At 38.9% G+C, this 20,000-nt stretch overlaps 2 protein-coding genes across 11 annotated transcripts in view; one reads left to right on the forward strand and one right to left on the reverse strand.

Annotated features, from left to right (window-relative positions):
- LOC138043502 (RYamide receptor-like) overlaps positions 1 to 7,149 on the reverse strand; it is a 17,022-nt gene extending 9,873 nt beyond the window's left edge. Inside the window, exon 1 of the mRNA XM_068889797.1 lies at positions 7,069 to 7,149. The gene's annotated coding sequence lies outside the window, so the exon portion shown is untranslated. The remainder of the gene's footprint in view (positions 1 to 7,068) is intronic.
- A 1,044-nt stretch (positions 7,150 to 8,193) lies between these two features.
- Positions 8,194 to 20,000, forward strand: part of LOC138043520 (5-hydroxytryptamine receptor 4-like) — a 35,865-nt gene continuing 24,058 nt past the window's right edge. Inside the window, exons 1-4 of one of the 10 annotated variants that reach the window (XM_068889831.1) lie at positions 12,023 to 12,160; positions 13,312 to 13,384; positions 14,166 to 14,281; positions 16,326 to 16,516. The gene's annotated coding sequence lies outside the window, so the exon portion shown is untranslated. Of the gene's footprint in view, positions 8,315 to 11,766; positions 11,883 to 12,022; positions 12,161 to 13,180; positions 13,385 to 14,165; positions 14,282 to 15,467; positions 15,485 to 15,542; positions 16,517 to 20,000 lie in introns of those variants that run through there. The other 9 variants (XM_068889835.1, XM_068889833.1, XM_068889829.1 and 6 more) reach the window with 9 other exon arrangements.

Here is a 20,000-nt window from a genome sequence, read left to right on the forward strand (position 1 = left end):
TGTTTATGAGATATGCTTCTCTTGCTTTGCGTACACTGTCACGATTGGAATGAATGAGCTCGAGTGGAATAAATGAAATGTCGTTGTCGGTTTGATCATTGGCGAGGAAGTGTTCTGTAACTGTGGTAGGCTTGGAGACGTTGGTTGGTTTGTCGAATGGTCTGCGGTGCTCGTTAAAACGGTCTTTTAGTATTCGTTTGGTTTCTCCAATGTATTGTTTAAAGCAACAATTGCACTGTACCATGTAGATGACAGTTTTTGAATCGCAGTTTATGTTGTGAGTAATATGCCTTGTTTCGCCTGTGGCATGGAATGTATAACTAATTTGTCCGTCTGTAATATAGGAGCATGTAGAACAGTTGCCACATCGGTAAGAACCCCGAGGTTGATTTTGTTGCGCGGTGGGATCGTGTAGTTTGGCACGAACAAGGTAGTTTTTGAGGTTGCTAAATCATGCACTACGACGAAAAGCTACAAGAGGAATAGTTTTGAATACATTGTGCACGTGACAACGAGGCGATTGAGTACGAATGTTGAAGTGTTTACGAATAATAATGGAGCGAAGAGCTGGATTGTAAGTTATAACAAAGGGAACACGTTCTGGTTTTTTGAGTGTGTCGGTAGGAGTACTATGGGTAAAAGTGCCTGGTCTCGTTCAATGTTGTGTACTCGTCTTATTTCTTGTTTGAGGAAGTGGAGATTGTAACCACGTTGGTGGAGACATGTGATGAATTCATTGGTGTGAAGGGTGAATGTTTCGTTTGTGGAGCCAATACGGCGAAGTCTGAGAGCTAAGTTAAAGGGAATTGAACGTTTGGTGTGTATAGGGTGGCATGGAGAATGTAAGAAGTATCGATGTTTTTTTATAGGTTTTTGTGGTAATTGTACCGTAGACGGGGATGGAAACGTTTACGTCTAAAAACGGTATGTAAACGAATGGTTGCATGTAAATTTCATGGTAGGGTGAATTCCGTTGCGGTAGGTTGTGAAATTGTTGAGGTTCTCCAGTGAATGTGTCCATACCATAAAGATGTCGTGCATGTGGCGCCACCATATGCGAGGTTCGTGAGGAGCGTAGGTTAAAGCGTTGGTTTCAAATTTTGCAAGAAAAAGGTTGGCCTATGAAGGGGCCATTCTTGTACACATAGCGGTTACGTACCGTGTATTTGTGAGTAGTGCTTGCCATGGAAAGATAGTGAGAATCATACGTATGAGGTCACTGAGTGTTTGAGTCTTGATGGTAGAATTGGTGTGGGTATTGAGAAAATGTCGACACGCGTCGATGCTCTCATTATGTGAAATGTTGGTGTAGAAGGATGACACGTCAAGAGTAACAAGAGCGGCATTGTCAGGTAGTTGTCCCAGGTGTTGAAAATTGTTGAGAAAATGCGCGGGGTCTTTAATAAATGACTGAGTGTTGTGAACCAGGGCCCAGTTGTTCAAAAGCCGATTAACGCTAATCCCAGTTTAATATATTAACTAAGTAGTTTATTCCTCTACTCCCCAATGCTGTTCAACGCTGACATTCGGCAAAACTTTACATTAGAAGAAGTCAATCTTGAAAAACAGAAATAAGCAAAAGAAACTTTCACCAAAAAGTTGAAAACATGAAACAAAAGTTTACGCTAATCCTGGATTAAGTTAATCGGCTTTCGGACAACCGGGCCCAGGAGTTTAAGATGATAGTCGACCAATTGTGAAAGACTTTCAGTGGGGTGGCTGTTGCTATAACTGTGGGTTGTCCGAGATTTACCTGTTTGTTTATTTTAGGTAAAATGTAAAAGTGTCCGGGTTTAGGATTGGTCTGTGTTAAAAAGTGCTTGGTTACTAGTTTCAGAAACTAGTAATCAAGCCCCTATAAATCGACCGCGCGCCATTTTCAACACCAAAGAGCCTTCTTGCCGGCTATTCTTGCTCCCCTTCAATCCTGCCCTCCTAAATTCAAACGTGCAGATTTCAAAGAAATGTGGCATAAGTTATTTGTCGGCGAAATTTTCATACAAACTTTGCATTTGGTGGACTGTTTGTCCCATGTTATAACTGGCGAATTTTACCATGTCCCTTCGAGAGAGGCTTCCTTAAGAAGCTGAAATGTGGACCAAAACGTTAGTTCGGCGAGCCATTGTTAACTGTTCTTGACAACTACGCATAAGCTCTGTCAGGCGGAATGACTGTCTCTTTATTCGTCATGAGTTTTCGAGAAAACCTTTTGTTACAGCTATGCTGATTGCCGGTTAGCAGAGACAATAACTTTAAGACACGAAGCAGAGTCCTTGGCACCGAAGACTAATAGGAATACATAGACATAATTACAGTATAAAATCGTGAGGACAAGATTCAAAAGTGTAAGAACCTTATTTGCATGTGACACAATAACACAAGCGGATTATTGAATACATTACAAGGACACCCAACGATAAAATCAAGCATTTCTAGGCTCCTTGTAATGTATAAAGACCGCGTGAAGAGATGTTTTTATCACCTACAATAATTTGATTTTCGAAAAATTGGGGGAACGTTATCTTCATTTCAGAAACGTTACCTTCTAAGAACTTCCCACCAAGCCATTTGCTCATCCGGAAATCTGCAAAAAACATCCCTTCCGAAAACGTAAGGGACTACTTTTCAGTGGTTGCGAATATTTAAGGTGCTTTTTTAGTAATAAAATACATGGCTCTTTGGCAACGTAGAACCGAAATTCTTAGAACAGATTGACAAATTATCGTTGGATGACCCTGCTATCAGCTGTGCTTCGCTTACTCCTATTGCTCCGTAGGTGTATTTTTAAATCGTCAGAATCTCCGACAACGTAATTGCTATTGTTACTATTATTGATTACCCTAGTGTTCTGACGTGTCCTTGTTCATGTGAAATTAAACAGCTCAGCTGATTAGAGAAATGAAATGATCAGGATGAACCAAAAACATGTCAAAGCGAGCTTTTCATAATTTTCTCGTTCAATATTGCTCCAAAGTTTCGAAACACTTATTTTGAAAATTTCATGCGTGGTTTTTGTTTTTTTCCTTTACTTCGAAATAAAAACGTGACTAATTACACGGATCATTTGTTATCACAAATCATTTATCCAATTATTAAAGGCTTCTTATCGATTGTAGTTGCTGGAAGCTGTTCTTATCCAAAATTACGTCTGGTAGGAGTCCTTACGCAATCTGTCAATGTGTAACCTTTAACCGTCTCCGTCCGATTGCTCAGGTAACGAGGGTGGAGTACTACAGAGATTCATTTTTATGTCAGATATCACGTGCGCTATCAGCTTATGTGATAGTTGTACGATAGACCTTTTGACGGTTAGTTTTTCTCGTTTGCATGACGATATAATATAGCATGTATGTGAGGCAATTTCGGGCTATTTTGGAGTTTTAACTCGAAATTGTCTTGCATCCACGTTAGATTTACACTGTAATGCAAATGAGAAAAACTAACCGTGAAAAAAGGGCTATTATCGCCTGATTTGTGAACCGATACGAGTGACAGTAACGTGGTATAACTTGCTGAAAGGCATAATTTATGCAGAATCATGCACAGTGCAGTGTTTATGATGTAATTTGTCTGCACTGTTCGACACAAAACCTTTTGTTAAAAAAATAATTAACTAGTATAGGCTTATGCGTGCTAATTCCCAAATTTCACCACTAAGCCTCTCTTCTGAAAAAGTCTTTTCATTTTCACGTGAGGTATTCTTTTCATCTGCATTGTGGTGTAATTCTGCACGGGGTACTTCCTATTAGTGGTCTAATGGAAATGTGCCGCTGGACGGGGTCGCATTTTCACGACTGGATTGACTATAATGGGGTTACAAATTGTCGGGATTTTAGGGGTAAAAAAAAATATTGCTAGTGGGATTTAAAAATGGAAAGATTTGCGGTAAAAAAAAGTTGTTACAGAAAGAACTGTAGCACTGTTGATTTAATATTTACTAGTCGCATTACATTCCGTTTTGAAATTACAATTGAAAAGTCTTTATGTAAGGTTTATTCATAAACAGACAGTGACTAAGTTGGGGTCGCTAAAATTACATTTACCCAAAATTGACAAAGATGGGGTCTATAATTGGTCATAAAGTAGACTATTAAGGGGAAGGGGGTATGTTACTTACGGCCATCGTACATCAAAGATTTAGCAATTATTGACTGAGGCTGAATAGGATATGAAGAATTCTGCAGGTCGAGGAGGGTGTTATCCACGAAGGCCGAGGTGGATACCAACCTCCGAGATCTGCAGAAATCTTCATATTCTGCGAAAGCCGAATTCAATAATTGCTTTATTATTCATTCAAAATATTTTCTTCGCTCAAACTTCTAAACCTACTCGCAGCCATTCTTCTGCTCAACAAAAATAACACAATCTCGTCCCCAGCTTTTTTCGGTCAATGGTTCAATAATCTGCAGCGGGCTGCACTTTTGACGTCATTGATTCAATATGACGAAGTTTCTTTCCAAATTTGGTGAACAGCAGCTGGTCATGGTGAATTATGCGTGTGGTTTTAACCAATCAAAAACGGAGAAATATTTTGAATGAATAATAATTGTAATTATCCATCTTGTTCGTGTTTCACGATGTCGGCATAGTAACCTACTACTGGCTCTTGCCCTTGAAACTCTTTCCCCAGAGAATTATCTTTTGCTGTGAGTTCATAAGGTAACACACTAAGGAGGCGTCCATATGACAGAACTGACCGGCCAGACCGGACATTTGGGAGGACTAACTCCACAACGGCTTCAAATTAACAAAACTCCATGCAGGATGATATATATTTCTCCATCATAATGTGAGGATTATCATGCATGCAACAGGAGCGCATGAGTAGGAGCTTGCCTCTCTCATACACGCTCTTATGAGTCAACCTTTGCTCGTATCTTTCTATTTTTAGAACACTATGAGTTCTTCGGCTTTGCGCACACTGTTTAGAATCAGTGGCCAATCAGAATAAAGTTTTTGTGGAACAAAGACAAAAATAGCAAAAAACAATGTATGCCAATTTTGCAAATTGATGTAAATTGTTGTAAATGTGAGTTTCCTACTAAAGGATTAGTTCTAAAAATAGAAAGATACCGGCAAAGGATGACTCAAGGATATAATGCATTGGGAGGCTCCTACTCATGCGCTCCTGGCATGCAAGTGTTCCTTCGAATTGTTGAATTTTCTTTGCAAATTGACAGGTCTGGCTGGCCAGTTCTGACAAAAGGAGAGCGCCCTAAGACTGAACTCTACATATACTTAACTCTTAAACTCTTTAATTGTTCAGGTCAGCGCATGGAGTAATATTTTTATCATGAAAAACGAGCTCTTTCTGATGCTACGTGAAAGTTGTATTTTGTTGCGATCAGCCACTGCTATTTGGATGGTCCTTATACTCACTCTCTAAATATAAATACACTATTTCCTGTAAATGTTATCTTGTTGTCTGTTTATCTTAATATTTTGTCTATCATTTGTATTCATGAGTTGGCTTAAAGTAATTATGTTTTCTTGTCCAACTGCTGGATTGATAAGAATCATTGAAGCAAATATAGTAGATATAGAAAACGATAGGTTGACTTTGTTTTCTCACGATGTTGTCAAAATCTTAAAAATTGCAGCTTTCACGTTGTTATGAATCCTAGCAGGCGTAAAGGTGGACAGGCACGAGGGGTCAGGTTGCAGGCACATGTTGCAGCGACAAAAAACTTGTGTAGTGTACACTGAGGCGACATTTAGCAGGAACTAGTAGCGGGGACATGTAACAGGGACAAAATCACAAGATGTTCACACACATGAAAATGTTGCGGGTACATGTTTCAGGGATATGTTGCAGTGACATGTCCCCTCGTGTGAACTGACACTTTATAACTGTGCAATGCCAATTTGGGGGTTAGTTTGTCCCCTCGACGTGTCCCATGAAGTTCAACTTGTTGAAAATGTTGTGATTTTGTCCCGGCTACATGTCCCCGCTACACGACCCTAATGCATGTCGCCTCACCTTTTTGTCCGCTGCAACATGACCCCTCGTGTCTGCCCACCGTAAGACTTTACAGGTCGATACAGGGGACCAAAAAGGGACGAAGGGGTGAGAAGAAATGTACCAAAATGCATGCCGCAGCATGCAGCACGGTTTTTTTCTTCATTTAATTCGTGGCGTTGCCGTTGTTAGGGAATTGTGGAGTTACCGTTGTCATGCTATCGTCTAGAGCTCCCATAGAACAGATAAAAGCAGTTGTACGAATGAGGCCAATGATGGATGAAAAATTTTGCCTTTACGTATACACGATAAGAGTTAAAGCTGCCAAGCTTGTGGGGTCGTGATGGATGAGACATGTACGCATGTGTAAGGTTTCTATGACGGTATACGGAGTGTGTTTACCAACTGACTTCTAATAGCTTTTTACCAAGGCGTGTGATGACTCCTTCTCCCTGCCTCCAACCCCTCCCCACCTACGGAAACATTGACCTTTCTAACCGCAAAAAGCCGGCCGGGTTTGACTGAAGAAAGGCAAAAAACTTATTTCGTGTTTATCTTAAGAGGACACACTTCATGACTGCATATTAAATGTCAATTTTGACATATCAAATCCCAAGGCTTAGCAATCCGGATTTTTAAAGCTTCTCGGAAGAGATTATCACGATTTCGTTGCGAAATGATCGTATAGCTAAATCAAAACGCGATTTAATTTTCCACATCATGGGAATGTCGTGTCGTCCTTTGATCCAAACCAAGTGTTCACAGTCGAGGAAATAAATTCAATATTTTCTGATAAAACGAAATATGGAACTGGAATGGGATAGAGAGTGTGGTCTCCAAGATTTCCTGTCTTGATCCCGTCCAAAATCTTCCCACAACTTAATAATTATCGCGTGTTATACTCTTATGAATATCTTGACCAATCTGATAAATCAAGTCCGTTGTACTTCACAAAAGTACTTCGATTTTATTTCATCGGCGATAACGAAATTGAAATAGAGGGGCGCTAGAAGCCAGTATTTCCAGTGTGAATAACAAGCTTACAGCTCAAGTCGAAAAAGGGCTCTGTAAAACTATCAAACCAAGTCAAAAAATTATTAGACTCTTACCTTTAACTTAAGGTCCACAGCTGGAACAGCAAGAACTACTAGGAAAAGGAAATCCGTTGTTAGTAAAACAAGTGATGCTCGCACAAAAACTCGGCGAGCTTTGTTCTCTCGAGGGCTATTTGACGACTAGAATAACTCGTTGTGCGATCATGTAGTAATTTCAAAGCGTTAAGCCAATTTATGAAGCAAACGTAACCAATGAGGTCAACTGTCGAGCAATCAATCCTCGGTTCTTAGACGTGCAGGCAGTGCAGCAGTATCATGGCGCTGATTAGAAAGATAATTGCAAGTCATCACACATACCAAGGGAAACTCGCATTCACATATCAGCAGGAAACCTGTTGTGATTATCTTCAGCTGTGGCTTTAAGGTAACGTTTCCTATGTCTGGGAGAAAACCGCCGTTGGTAAGTACAAAGACCCCTTTATTTTCTTTGGGGTTTTGGAAAGGGATGTGTTATAGAATTCTCCTTGGCGGTTGTGGTGTTTTCCCTCAATTGCCTGCCAGTACGCAAGGCCCTCATTTTATCATTTTTTGTTTGAGATGACCCTTTATCTTAAGGTGAAATCTCTGGATCTGGTTCCTTTCGCGTTTTATGTATCCGTTCTCCACATTACAAATCACTTTACAAATCACTCTTGAATTTAGTAAAGAAGTATACTTTCGGTATATTGATCTTGAGTTAATGGCCATTTTGCTCTGGCAATTGGAGTCTCCATTTTGGAAGCAAGTCAATAGAGTTCGGAGTCCTGGCAAACCAGTTAGCGCATTGATGTGACCGCGGTAAGAACTACCAGGATCCAGTCAACTGAAAGAACGCCTTTACAAGAATGATACCAAAGTTAAAGCCTTTGCTTTTGAACAAGCAAGCAACTGTTAACCTTTCACTTTTTTAAAGCTTTATTAAGTTGGCTCAAAATTTACAAAAAAGAAGAAAAATTATTAACCAATATGGGCAATCTTTCACTAAATTTCTGAAATTATTAAGAACACATGTATTATACGTAAAATGATTTCAACTGTATAAAGATGTATGTTTACATTAACCGGTATGAAATATGAAATTGAAAACTGACTACATCCCGGCTTTCCTCTTAATAGGTGGTAAGGTAAGGATTTGAGTGGTGAGTGGCCATGCATACTCCTGGAGATCCATGGCTTTGCCTGATCGCTGCTGACAAGGGTATAGGATGGGAAACAAAAGAACCAAGACTGAAGAAAGGGCACAGACGCGGATTTTGTGTTGGTAAGAGTACTGAATAGGTTGCAGGAAAAGACAAGGAATTAATATTCATTTTCAAAAAGGTACCGTAAAAGTTCCTTTTCAATCATTTTGGCAATTAACATCATGGAGGAAAAAAACGGTGATAACCTTTCTAAGTCTAAAACGAATTTTTAGTAGGATCTTCCGGAATTTCTTGTGGAGCTCAGTACATCCGAAAATAAAGTGCAGTATTTACAAATTATAGTATTTTGTATTGATTAATTTGAGAGGGAGACCGGTTGCAACATTAAAAACAGGCCTGTCAATTATATGTTTGTCACCACTTTTTTTACATGATATTTAATTGGCCTTGTTCTTGCGTCGTTTATGCGGCCCATCACTTAAAAATGATCTTCAAGACAATATCATCACAGTGAGATAAATGAAATTTGAGCGCGAATGATCTTTAAGGTAAAGGACCCATCGTGACCTTTTGAAGGCGACGGTATGAGATGGGAGCCAATCATTGAATTTTCTCCAAGATTAGAGGATGTTTACCGTGATTAAGCCTGGTGTACACGAGCAATTTTTATGTGGCAAATACGTTTGATCGTGTAGATAGCACAACAAATAATTGTTGACAATTCGCAGTTACTGGGTCAGCAATGAATGCCTTTGGACATCAGAGATAACGCAGAAACAAGGCGAGGTTGCCTGGTCGTTCTCCAATGGTACTCTCAAAGAGGCAGAAATTTGCCGCATTTTATGAGTCGCCTACACAAGCAATTTTTCGTATTTGACAACTTTTAAGACGCCAGCTTTTCAGCAGATACATTTGTGACACAAAAGTTAGCCAAATTTCCTCGTCGTCTTCACGAGCAAATAAAAATTGTCGCATAAAAATTGCTCATGTAGACGGGGCTTTAGCAAAAATGCTCATATGTGATAAATGCAAGAGTGAATTAGATAAAAGTATTGATCTATCACTTTGCGGTCTTGCCCCAAGACAGTCACAAATGGAGTTATTTTTAGATACACTTTGCACGCGAATCATACAAAGGGCCGCCAAATCAGAAGAAGCAATGTCACGCGTGACTGCTTCTGCCGTGTTTTTTTTTTTTTCAGGGACATTACAACTGATTTTCGCGGGAACGGGTATTCAAAAAATGGACTCATTTTTGACTGTGCTGGGGAGCCCACCAATGTCATAACAACACTCTAATCCTAATTAGGGCTGTCCATAAGTTGCTCGGCCGCTTCTGAGCAACTTTTCTGATTTCGAGCAACTATTCGGATTTCGAGCAACAATCTTCTGTTTTGAACAGGTTTCTTTCTTTTTAAGACATTTCACAACTTCAAAGCGCCTATTAAAGTTCTGATATTGGACATTGGTTGCTTTGATATACCTTTTGCAAACATCCGACACTATCCCTGCTCTGGAGAGTATGGCTAGTGGTAGTCTGCCTGTGGTAGTTTTACAAGGGTCAGCGGATATGGTAAAAAATTCAAAATGGCGGTGCTGAATGATAGTCCATACTCGAGTGACCATGATGAATATTCAGATCCTCTAGAAATAGCAGCTAGTGCTGGAGCTAGGTTGAGTACTCCAGAAAAAGCTGTTATTTCCTGGCAAAGAAAGGTGCAAACTAATCCAGCGGAAAAGAAGAGAAACGTGCGTGGTTCAGTCGATCCAAATGTGTCCTCGTGTGATAGAGTTAAGGAGTTCAAAGACAAGAATATGTTTTTATATAGCAAATGAGTCCTGTACGTCTAGAGATACTTTATGTATCAAATAAGTATATTAGCAACGTTTGTTTGAATACCATCATGTGATTATTTATCTAGTAATAATTGTAATATGAGGACGCCAATAAAGAGAATCAGATTTTGGGATGTGGGTTGAGAGAAGATAGCAATGTAAAACTTAAACTTACACACAATTATAATGAAATCAATATGCAATATGTATCTGGCATCTATGCAAAGCGAAATTCTTCATGAACATCTTCATTTTAGCAGGAGCCCATTACCCGGAGCCTCCATCTTCCATATTAACCCTCTGAGTCAACCCTTTCCTGTATCTTTCTATTTTTAGAAGCACCTTGCAGGGGGGTTTTACTGGGTGTTTTCACATTGGCCAATCATAAGAGACTATGGTCAGCCATTTATTACGTCACATACGTATGTGTTGTATGTGAACCACTTCAGGTATGTTCTCAGTCACATATGGCACATTCGTCACATACGTCAAAATGTAGTAGTTCTAAAAGTAGAAAGACACGGGACAGGGTTGACTCAAGGGTACAATACAGATGGAAGCTCAGGGTAATGGTCTCCTGATTTTAGTTAATAATCAGCCTCTTACACCAAAATAGAAAAAAAGCAACTTCTGAGCAATTTTTGAGCAACTTTTTGAGAAAATTGGAGTACCTTGTGGACAGCCCTAAATCTAATTCACTCTTGATATAAGCACTTTTAAAAGGGTCTGTGTCACAAAAGGGAATGGAAACTGTACACCAAATCAAGCGAAAGATAAAAATAACTAATTTCACATCGACAGGAAGGTTTCAATAAAATAGCAAATACAAAAAAAGGCAGAGATGGGCCACTCTACCACTGTGCGGAATGGGCCTTCAGTTTGCAGCTGGCGATCACATACTGAAGAGCAAATTGCGCACTGGTACATCTGAAACAAAGCGACTTAATTTAATTTCTCTTTGTTTTCGATGTCCCAGTGCTCATTTTTTGCTATCCAGTATGGCGGTTTTTGTACTATGCGATCGCCAGCTGCAAAGGACCCATTGCAGAAAACCACCTTGCACGTTGAAAAAATCAAATGAGCACATTGTCTAATGCCTCGTTTTTTTATATAATAAATTAGTTTTCCCCAATCCCGCACCTGTCTGGGATGATCAAAATTAAAGAAAGTTGAAAGCGATTCCTGAAAACTGTTCATCCTAACAGTTTTTCCAAGTTTATCTGTCAGGAGCCCATTACCCGGAGCTTCCATTTGTATTGTACCCTTGAGTCAACCCTTTCCTGTATCTTTCTATTTTTAGAACTACTATATTTTGACGTATGTGATGTAATAAGTAGCTGACTGTAGGTCTCTTATGATTGGCTATTGTGAAAGCACCCACTAAAGCCCCCTGCGAGGTGCTTCTAAAAATAGAAAGATACGGGAAAGGGTTGACTCAGAGGGTTAATATGGGCTCCTGCTTATGTTTGTAACTTAAATTTCGTATGCTCGACTGACATTCATTTTTCTCTTGTCATGTGTTGTATTAAAATTAATTTTCAGGTGGCACAGCGAGAACGTGCGCGTAATTGGTAAAACTACGCAAAGCGAACTGTACTGTCGTGACATAGCCCTCCTTTAATGTGACAGGATGCCGGCTAAAGCGATTCGTTTTCAGTCCACTGCTCTAACCAGGTGAATAACAATCCTGTCGTAGTTGCATTTCTTTTAATGCCACTTATGTATTTCGTTTCAGGTCAAATACGGCGTGAGCCGCTTGAAAATATGTTACCGCAAATCCAGTTTCACTGTTGATGAAAATGGAAATGATGAGGGGGCGATACAAGAGGCTATTCACCGGAACTTGAACAGGTAATAAACGTGGTCAGTTGTGGCCGTCAATAGACCCTTTCAAGGTTAACGCCGCCATTTTGCCGGGGTTGCAAAACACCTGGGGCGAGTGCGCGGCCAGAGCATAAAATGCAAATAGCGACATGGTTCAATAATTTACACGCTCGTGTCCACAAAGCCACTCATCCAATACGAATAAGCTTTCTAGTCTTTATATTTTCCAATATATTCCACATCCACAGCTTTGGTTTTCAAAATATAACCGAACAATTTACCGTCATCAATCCAAGCGTCATAAGGTATGTTGTTTGGATCGCTTTTTATTCTATTTGAAGTCAACCTCCGAGAGTATTCTTCCTTTATCTGCTGATAAATTTGTTCTTCGGAGAACTTCACTGGTGCATTGAGTTCGTACGCACCAAACGCTCTAGCAACAAGCTCAGGCTTTCGGCCGGTTTGTTTGAGGCCTCTTAGGGAAAGAAAATCCTTGAGCGACGAGACAGTCCAACCGAGGAAGTCGTCGTATTGAAGAACTTCTTCTGCTTGTCGAGGCATCAAAACGGATGTTTTGCCGATTCCACCAACGTTGAAATTGTAGGAAAATATATACACGAGTCAAACAGGATAGTTTCAGCGACAAAAATACGTCAGTGCGATGTGCATTCGTAGTTTTTTTCCGCACGGAAAGTAGCAACGCTACGAGTCAGACATTTGCATTTTACCCTTGGCCGCGCGTTCGCCCCATTTGTTTTGCACTCCTGGCAAAATGGCGGCGTTAACCTTGAAAGGGTCTATTGATTAACTCTTGAGGTAATCACAGTTGGCCTTCACTTATTTATAAGGGAATCTTTGCTCACGTCGTTGTTTGTTTCATTCAATATACGAGTTTTCTCACGAAAACATCATGCTCTTAACAAATTTACCGTTCAAAAGGTAAAAGAACTTTCCTTTTAGCTTTGACACAGAGCCAGTTATTTATAGTCATCATAGACTGATAAAGGGGGCAAAGGCGCTATTGATCCCATATAGATTCGTTGTAAAATTTCGAAAAATCAAAGCATCATAGCTCAGACTTTATCTGGTACATCGGGTTCAATTTTTCAGAGATAGCTCATTATGTAGTGCGCTTTTAATATTCAGTGCTTTAAAGAAACTTACTCACCCACTTTGCATTGCGTGCCTTTGTTATTCTTGTTATCCGGGAATTTGGAGCGTCTACACTTCCATATATGGGCAAGTTTTCGTTGAGATATTTTTGCACTCGAGAGAAAAATTAGAACAATTTTGTCAGGAAAATAGAAAAAAACGCTTAACTGGATTTCGATCAGAAAAACAGCAGAATACCTTCATTTCGAGCGCTTTCGAAGCGTGGAGCTACGTCTGCGGTGAATTCAAGAGGGAAATACAATTTCTATGAGTGGTACTAAGTTGCAATTGTTCGAACTTTTAGCTGGACCTTAATAAATAATCAACAAGCAACCCACAAGTATTATACCCCAGACGTTCGCAATGGAAACAACAAGGTGAGATAGCTTAATTCGCTGCTAGCGCGGTACTTGATAAATAAGCTTAATGCGAGCGGTTAGCGACTCGCGAGTGCGAGTATAAAGTCAAATAAAGACAGTTTCTTCAGTATGGCGCGCGCAATACACAGTTGTAGCATTACATGAAATGCTTTTCTTCTACATTCCAAAAATTTCTTCTTTTTAAAGTCTACCTAGTCTTCAAACGGGTGTTGAATCCAACAACAATTTCTCCTTTCTGTAAATAAGCCCAAGCTGACCTTCTGACCTCTATAGTTTTCAACATTTCCAGACCAAGAATGAAAGTGTCACACACAAGCTTGCTTTGACAAAACGCAGTTTTATTATAAGCGAGAAAATGAAATCAACAGCAATGGATAAAAGCTTTTTACTGATTGTGATGGAGATTAGTATTCAAATGTTTGCTGAAGACTTAAGTTGCCTCTTTGCTCATTGCCGGCAGCCTGAGCGGTAGACACGCACAACAATATTTTAACAAAATTATCGATCCTACGGTGGATTTGCTGTTCGTGATTCCTTACAGTGTAGTCCAAGAAGTTTTTCTTCATTTTCCAGAAATGATATGACATTAATTCTGATCATTCCAGCCGTTAATCGAAGAATTCCCAATTTCGGTACTCTACGCTGTCATTCCAAGAGCAGATGCTTCAACAACGATTCCGTCTCCCCTCGATAAGATGTTGCGAAGGGCAAGTAATACATAAATAATATTAGAAACTCAAATTCTAAAATACATATATTATTTTTCAATGGAAAACAGAATTATGAAGCCCATTTGATGTCCGATGGAAACAGATTACTTTACACAGTCATAGAATTCAGAGTTTCGGGGACCCTGAAAATGGCGAAGTAATATGGGCGCGTAATGTAAACTGGGTGAGTAAGGTTCTTTAAGGACGATACCTACTTTTGCCCCGATTTATGATTATGGAGGTAAGGTGAATCTTAACAAGTGTTAACGAAATCCCAAAAGAAAATTGCGGGTAACAACGCATTTTTCAAAGATAATTCATGAACAATACTTGTAAAAAGCTCTAAAATACAAAACAATGTATGGCGCTCTTTCTCAAATTGAAGCTTAGTTATCTTTAAAGAATGCATGGTTGCCCCCAATTTTCTTTTTGGATACCAAGAGTAGTTACGAAGATCTACTTTCTCTGCATAGTTTTAAACCGCGCAAAAATATCCCTGCATTAATTAGCATGACCGATAGGAAACCCGAGTATCTGAAGATGCGCAGAACATATGCGCAATAACAATAGTACGCACCGTCCTTAATCTCGGCTGAGTGATTAGAAAACGATAGCCTTGTACTAATGAGGCAAAAAATGTAAACAAAGATTCCCCTTTTGGGATTGGTTCGGTGAGATAAGATAAAACTTAGTGTCTCCTTCGAGGTATTAGAGGGATTTTATGCCATCGCCTTAATATGAAACGGCGTATGTCAAACGCCAGGTTGATGCTTGTCATAAAGGCATGAAAAATATCTCATTCTTCCTTTTCTCTCTGAGGCGAAAGTCGATGGGAGTCCCTTGGAGAACACCGCGATATTAAGACTATCAGAAAGTACCAGTCGCGCTTCTCTGGATCCCAATTTTATCCCGTGAACGAAAAATATGCCAGAGTTTTAGTTTACATTGGATAAATAATTAAAGAACTGAATCAAAGGAAACTGAACACCTTGACGACAATTAAAAGCTATTTACAAATGGACAAGAAAAATATTTACAAAGGAGAAGACAAATTTCGTGTCACTCCCTTGAAGTGGTCCTTTGTAACTGCCCTACGTATGTAAGTCCATTTCCCAAGGACGTTAAGAAATAACTTTTATGGAATGTTCATATCTTTGCTCCCACTCTGTCTATTTTAGCTTATAGTGATTCAACAATTTCAGTTTGGGGAACCTGTGTCACTCTGCACAGGGTTTGTTTTTCCTTGGTGCTGAGAGATTCAAATGAGAGATTCTTTGGTTGCACGTCACGCAAGTGAAAACATAAATCGCTTACCATTTAAGTAATTGAGTCAAGAAATGGAGATGTTATAGAAGAGGAATAAATAAACAACCGTTCCAAGTCTCAGGTCTGTGCGATATTCCATATTTGATTTATTCGGCGAAATTTATTACTCAAATTTGTAGAGTTTAGTATGGAGGCGCCATGTTGGTGTCTGCTGCAGTACATTTAGTTAATTAAGAAAATCAATAGAATCCGTCGTTTGACAAAAATTTGAATGGCCACATTTAAATTTGTTTTTAAGAAAAATCCTCAGTCTCAGCGAATCATGTTATTTGCCAAATCTGTACTTGTGTATTGCGTTTATAGATAAAATAGATGTTTTAATAACATTTCTTTTACTTTTAAAAGGTTGGTGTAAAGATCTCTCTCTTTTACTGTAAGACCCGACTGCTATTGACTACAAATTTTGGACGAAAACAATATTTAACAAATTCAGTTTAATGGCATATGGCTGCTTCAATCGCAGTTGCGTGCTTTTTGTTTTGTTGTTGTTTAGTATTGTTTTTGGAGTGTGTAAGAAATTCTGCAGATCAGAATTTTGGGTAACCGTGACGATCTGGGATAATACTTCGAATCGTTAATTTCATTTTGCACGATATCCGGTCAAGGCCTTCAGTTTAAACTAGAACATTTTCGTTGATATCCGATTCCATATTCACCAGTAAAAAAAGCAAGGAGGAAACACGGATATTTGTGATAGGTGTAGATATTTCGGTGTTATTCTCGATTATTCACCGCAGCAGTTCAGTTTCGAAACAGCGGTTTATAAGTGATATAGAGTGGATTACAGTTTCAATGTCATCATTAAATAATTTATAACCAGCATTTATGTCTTGATGTTTCTGAATCTCATAAGTAGCACGGAAGTTGTTATTGGCTTGTTGTGTCTTCATGAAAGCTCGTAGATCTGAAAGCTTGTAGAGAGCACGATTCGCACATATCCCAGCCGGCTGGTAACATTTCCCTTTTCTGCATTGTCGAATCTAAAGGTACTTCGTATCGTCCAAGTGCCCTATGTCTTCGAGCTGAATAACAGATTGCAGTCACTCTGCAGTATCCTAGAAAGAAGTTTTCATAATCAAGCGTAGGAGAGATCGTAAGTACTATTTTTGTTTAACATGCAGTAGGTTTTAAAGTCAGGTTTACAGACCCTATGAAATGAAGAGATTTGTTATTTAAATCGTAAGATCTTTGCTATTCTAGAATGCTTCAGTGTTCTTTTCTTCTATTTATTTCCGCTATTGCAGAGTTTCCCAATTTTTGTTTTGCTTTATTTTATTTAAAAGGGAACGTTATATTTTTTCACACTCGCTGCAATAAAAATCATTGACTGAAACTTAATACGTACAAGACGATATGGTTTTCGTTTCTTGGTGATGCATGATAATAATGGTATTTAAGTAAAGAAAAAGGCTATTTATTCCTTTAAAGCTAACAATATTTGGTATTTGTTAAACGGGCTGAAAGTGTGGCTGCAACCTCTGCCCGAATGGCTGGTGTTTTCGATGCAAATTTCAACCCTTTATAGGTAATGAAACATTGTGAAATGTCTGTCAAAAGTCATGACTTCCCTTAAACCTTCGTTGCCAGTTTTTACCCTCTTTTTCCGTTTGCTCGGAGTTCCGTTTGATCGACACAAGAATAAAACCTCAACGCTTATCAGTCTAAAGCACTCTTTTGGAACTGATTAAATGTATATATGGAGGCGGTTTGGCGACTTCACTGGGTTCATTTAGCTCTGAAAATTAAGCGCTCCGCCTCTCTTTTTAAATAGCCGACTGGTGGCCTCCATCAAGTCTAGGTTGTGCTGTTTCTCTCTGCACAATCCGGGTCTTTGCAAGTTTGGTTGAAAGGGTGAAATTTCACCGTATTATAAATATGGGCTCTACATTTTTTTCCCCTCACTCTTTTGCTTATCAAACGTTAGTTTAGTCTGAACATCACAATCAGCTTGATATTCACTGAATCACACACACTGCAACCGCACAATCCGGCTGTGTCATCTTTGCTTCATCTTGCTGGGTAAGGTCAGCTTTGCTCTGACACCCGTGGCGATTCAGGCAAGCCACAATTTGTCTTTGATAGAAAACATAATGAAAAGCTAGAATTAAAAATTAAGGCCGGTTTTCGACCAAGCTACAGGTGCGAAAGTCAAATGCCTGATCTGCGTTTCGTGTTTCTTTTCCACACGGATAATCCCTTTTCCTGATAATTGAAAGTATGGCTGCAACGTCTGCCCGAATGGCTGGTGTTTTCCAAGCGCCTTTTTCGATGCATAATACTGAGCCCTTTAGGTAAAGAAACATTGCGAAATGTCTGTCAAAAATCATCACTTCCTTTCGATCAAAATCGGGTCATATTTCTTTAAAACTTTGTTGCCAGTTACACGGATTCATTTTCCTGATAATGTTTTGCCATTTATTCGTAGACTTCATGGTAAAGAGTTGTAGATATCCTCGCATATTTCCAGGTTTTCATAAGAATTAACAGAGAAAGTGAATCCATTTAAGAAATGACTCGCGAAAAAATTGTTACGTAATGTTGGTTCCGCGTCTTTTGTTTCTGTGCAACTGAAAAGAGCGCATGAACAACTGTTTAAAATGGTGGGCGTGTTTTCTCACTTTCGAGATAAATTTGGAAGAACGCTCCATTAAATAAGTGCTAATTGGACTTCGAAGTCGGAAATCAAGTCGCCATTACGGACTATCAATTCCTTTCTCGGTTTTATTATCACTTGAAGTTAAATATGACCGCTATCTGCTCTTGCCGGCTTAGATGAAACGAACAACGTTTTGTCCTTTTGTGGTTTAAAAAAAACAAGGAACACTGGATTTCCGCCTGCCTTTGTTTTAAAAATGGATCAAAGGTTGAGGCAAAAGTTTGTGGAAATCGAAATTAAACCACTGAATATTACCAAACAACCATATCAGTCACGGAAACGTTTTGAAGGCCAACTGGGCTTAATAATAATAATAATAATAATAATAATAATAATAATTTTAATAATAATAATAATAATAATAATAATAATAATAATAACGATTTATTAACAGCATTTCTACAGAGTAGCTCTACATCTGTTAAATAAAACTTAATAGATATCTGTTAAATGAAACTAATATGTAACAAGAAATTATACGCTATACTATATACATATTACATATTATTTACGCTAAGATATAAAATCATGAAAATCAGGATGATAAAATTTCCAGACATGGAAATTTAAGCCAGGCACATAATAGCCTTAGCTTTTAAAAATTTGAGTCTTCTACAGTTCAGTGCTAGAGCATCCAAAAAAGTAATCGGAAGGTAGTCTGTTCGACCCCTGCAAATGAACACTCGGATTTCTGAGTGGCACATCTTCATCGTCATCCTTATTGTTGCTGACCAAAAGTATCGCAGGCTAAAAACTCTTCTCTGTCTTTTCATCCCAAGGCGGTAGCGTTTGTCATGATAATCTGATACCAGTCATGATTGTCATTATCGCGTTCATGTGATAAAGGGTCAAAAGCTTTTTGCCTCAAACCAGGGGCACCCAACGTCAATTTTCGGAAAATATCTGTTCGGAAGACAATTTGAGATCTAGAATTTTCGGAACTTCTCTTGTAAAATTTCTTGCTTGCCTGCCTCACCTAGAATTTTCGGGAGCCTTTTCTCTGGCTGAAATTTTCGAAAAGGTAAGTTTTGATCCCTATAATTTTCAGATCACTAGACTTTTACCTAGGAAATCCGAACAGATGAAAAATTTTTAGGGGATAAAAATATGCCTATATCTACCGTTTAAATACTAAAATACGTTGAACAATGCTATGTTTAAGTGGTTTTGAACTATATTCTCGTTGGGTGCCCCTGTCAAACCACGAATGTAATGGACTATAAACTAAGTGGTGAATTGTATATGTCCACTTAAGCAGGCGACGAATCTCAAAACCTACAAGGTGACTGATTTTTTAATGTCAAATTACATTGTAAGTTATTGAAACATCTTATCATTCTGGCCATGGAATGAGTTTGTTTAAGTTTAGCAGGAAAGCCGTTGTCACACCAGGCGAACTCTCTGTATAGAAACTGCTAGCGGGTTGACTAGGCGCCAAAGAAGTACGCAAATGTGTTTTAAATGTCCTTAAAATGAATCTTATTAATGAAATATTGTTGTTATACCTGTAGTTTCTTCATAATCGCGGTAAAAACGGTCAGTTGTAGTAGTCGTCAACGGGGAAAGTTCAGTTTTAGATGTGTTATTTATTTGTTAACCTGGGAAGAAGCTAAAAACAGATATGTTGGGTTAGTTCTCATTTAGAGCATTCAGCAAAGCTACAAGCCTCCTGAGAAGACTCATACTTTGCCTGCGTTAAACCAGGTGCCATGCACTAAGATTATAAGACAGGTTATGTCTTTATTAGACATTCTGCTTATAATATACACCGCATCGTACTGCGTTTGCAAACTCATTTGTGTGAAAAAAATTAACATAAGCAATTGCACCAGGTGTGACAAAAAAGTGTCTTGCTGGTATAAGGATTATCCTCCTCAGGGCAATACATGTATCTTGTTTCATCGCTCTTCACTTTTTTTCA

The sequence above is a fragment of the Montipora capricornis genome, chromosome 3 (assembly GCF_036669925.1).
Source record: "Montipora capricornis isolate CH-2021 chromosome 3, ASM3666992v2, whole genome shotgun sequence".
Lineage (NCBI taxonomy): Eukaryota > Metazoa > Cnidaria > Anthozoa > Scleractinia > Acroporidae > Montipora > Montipora capricornis.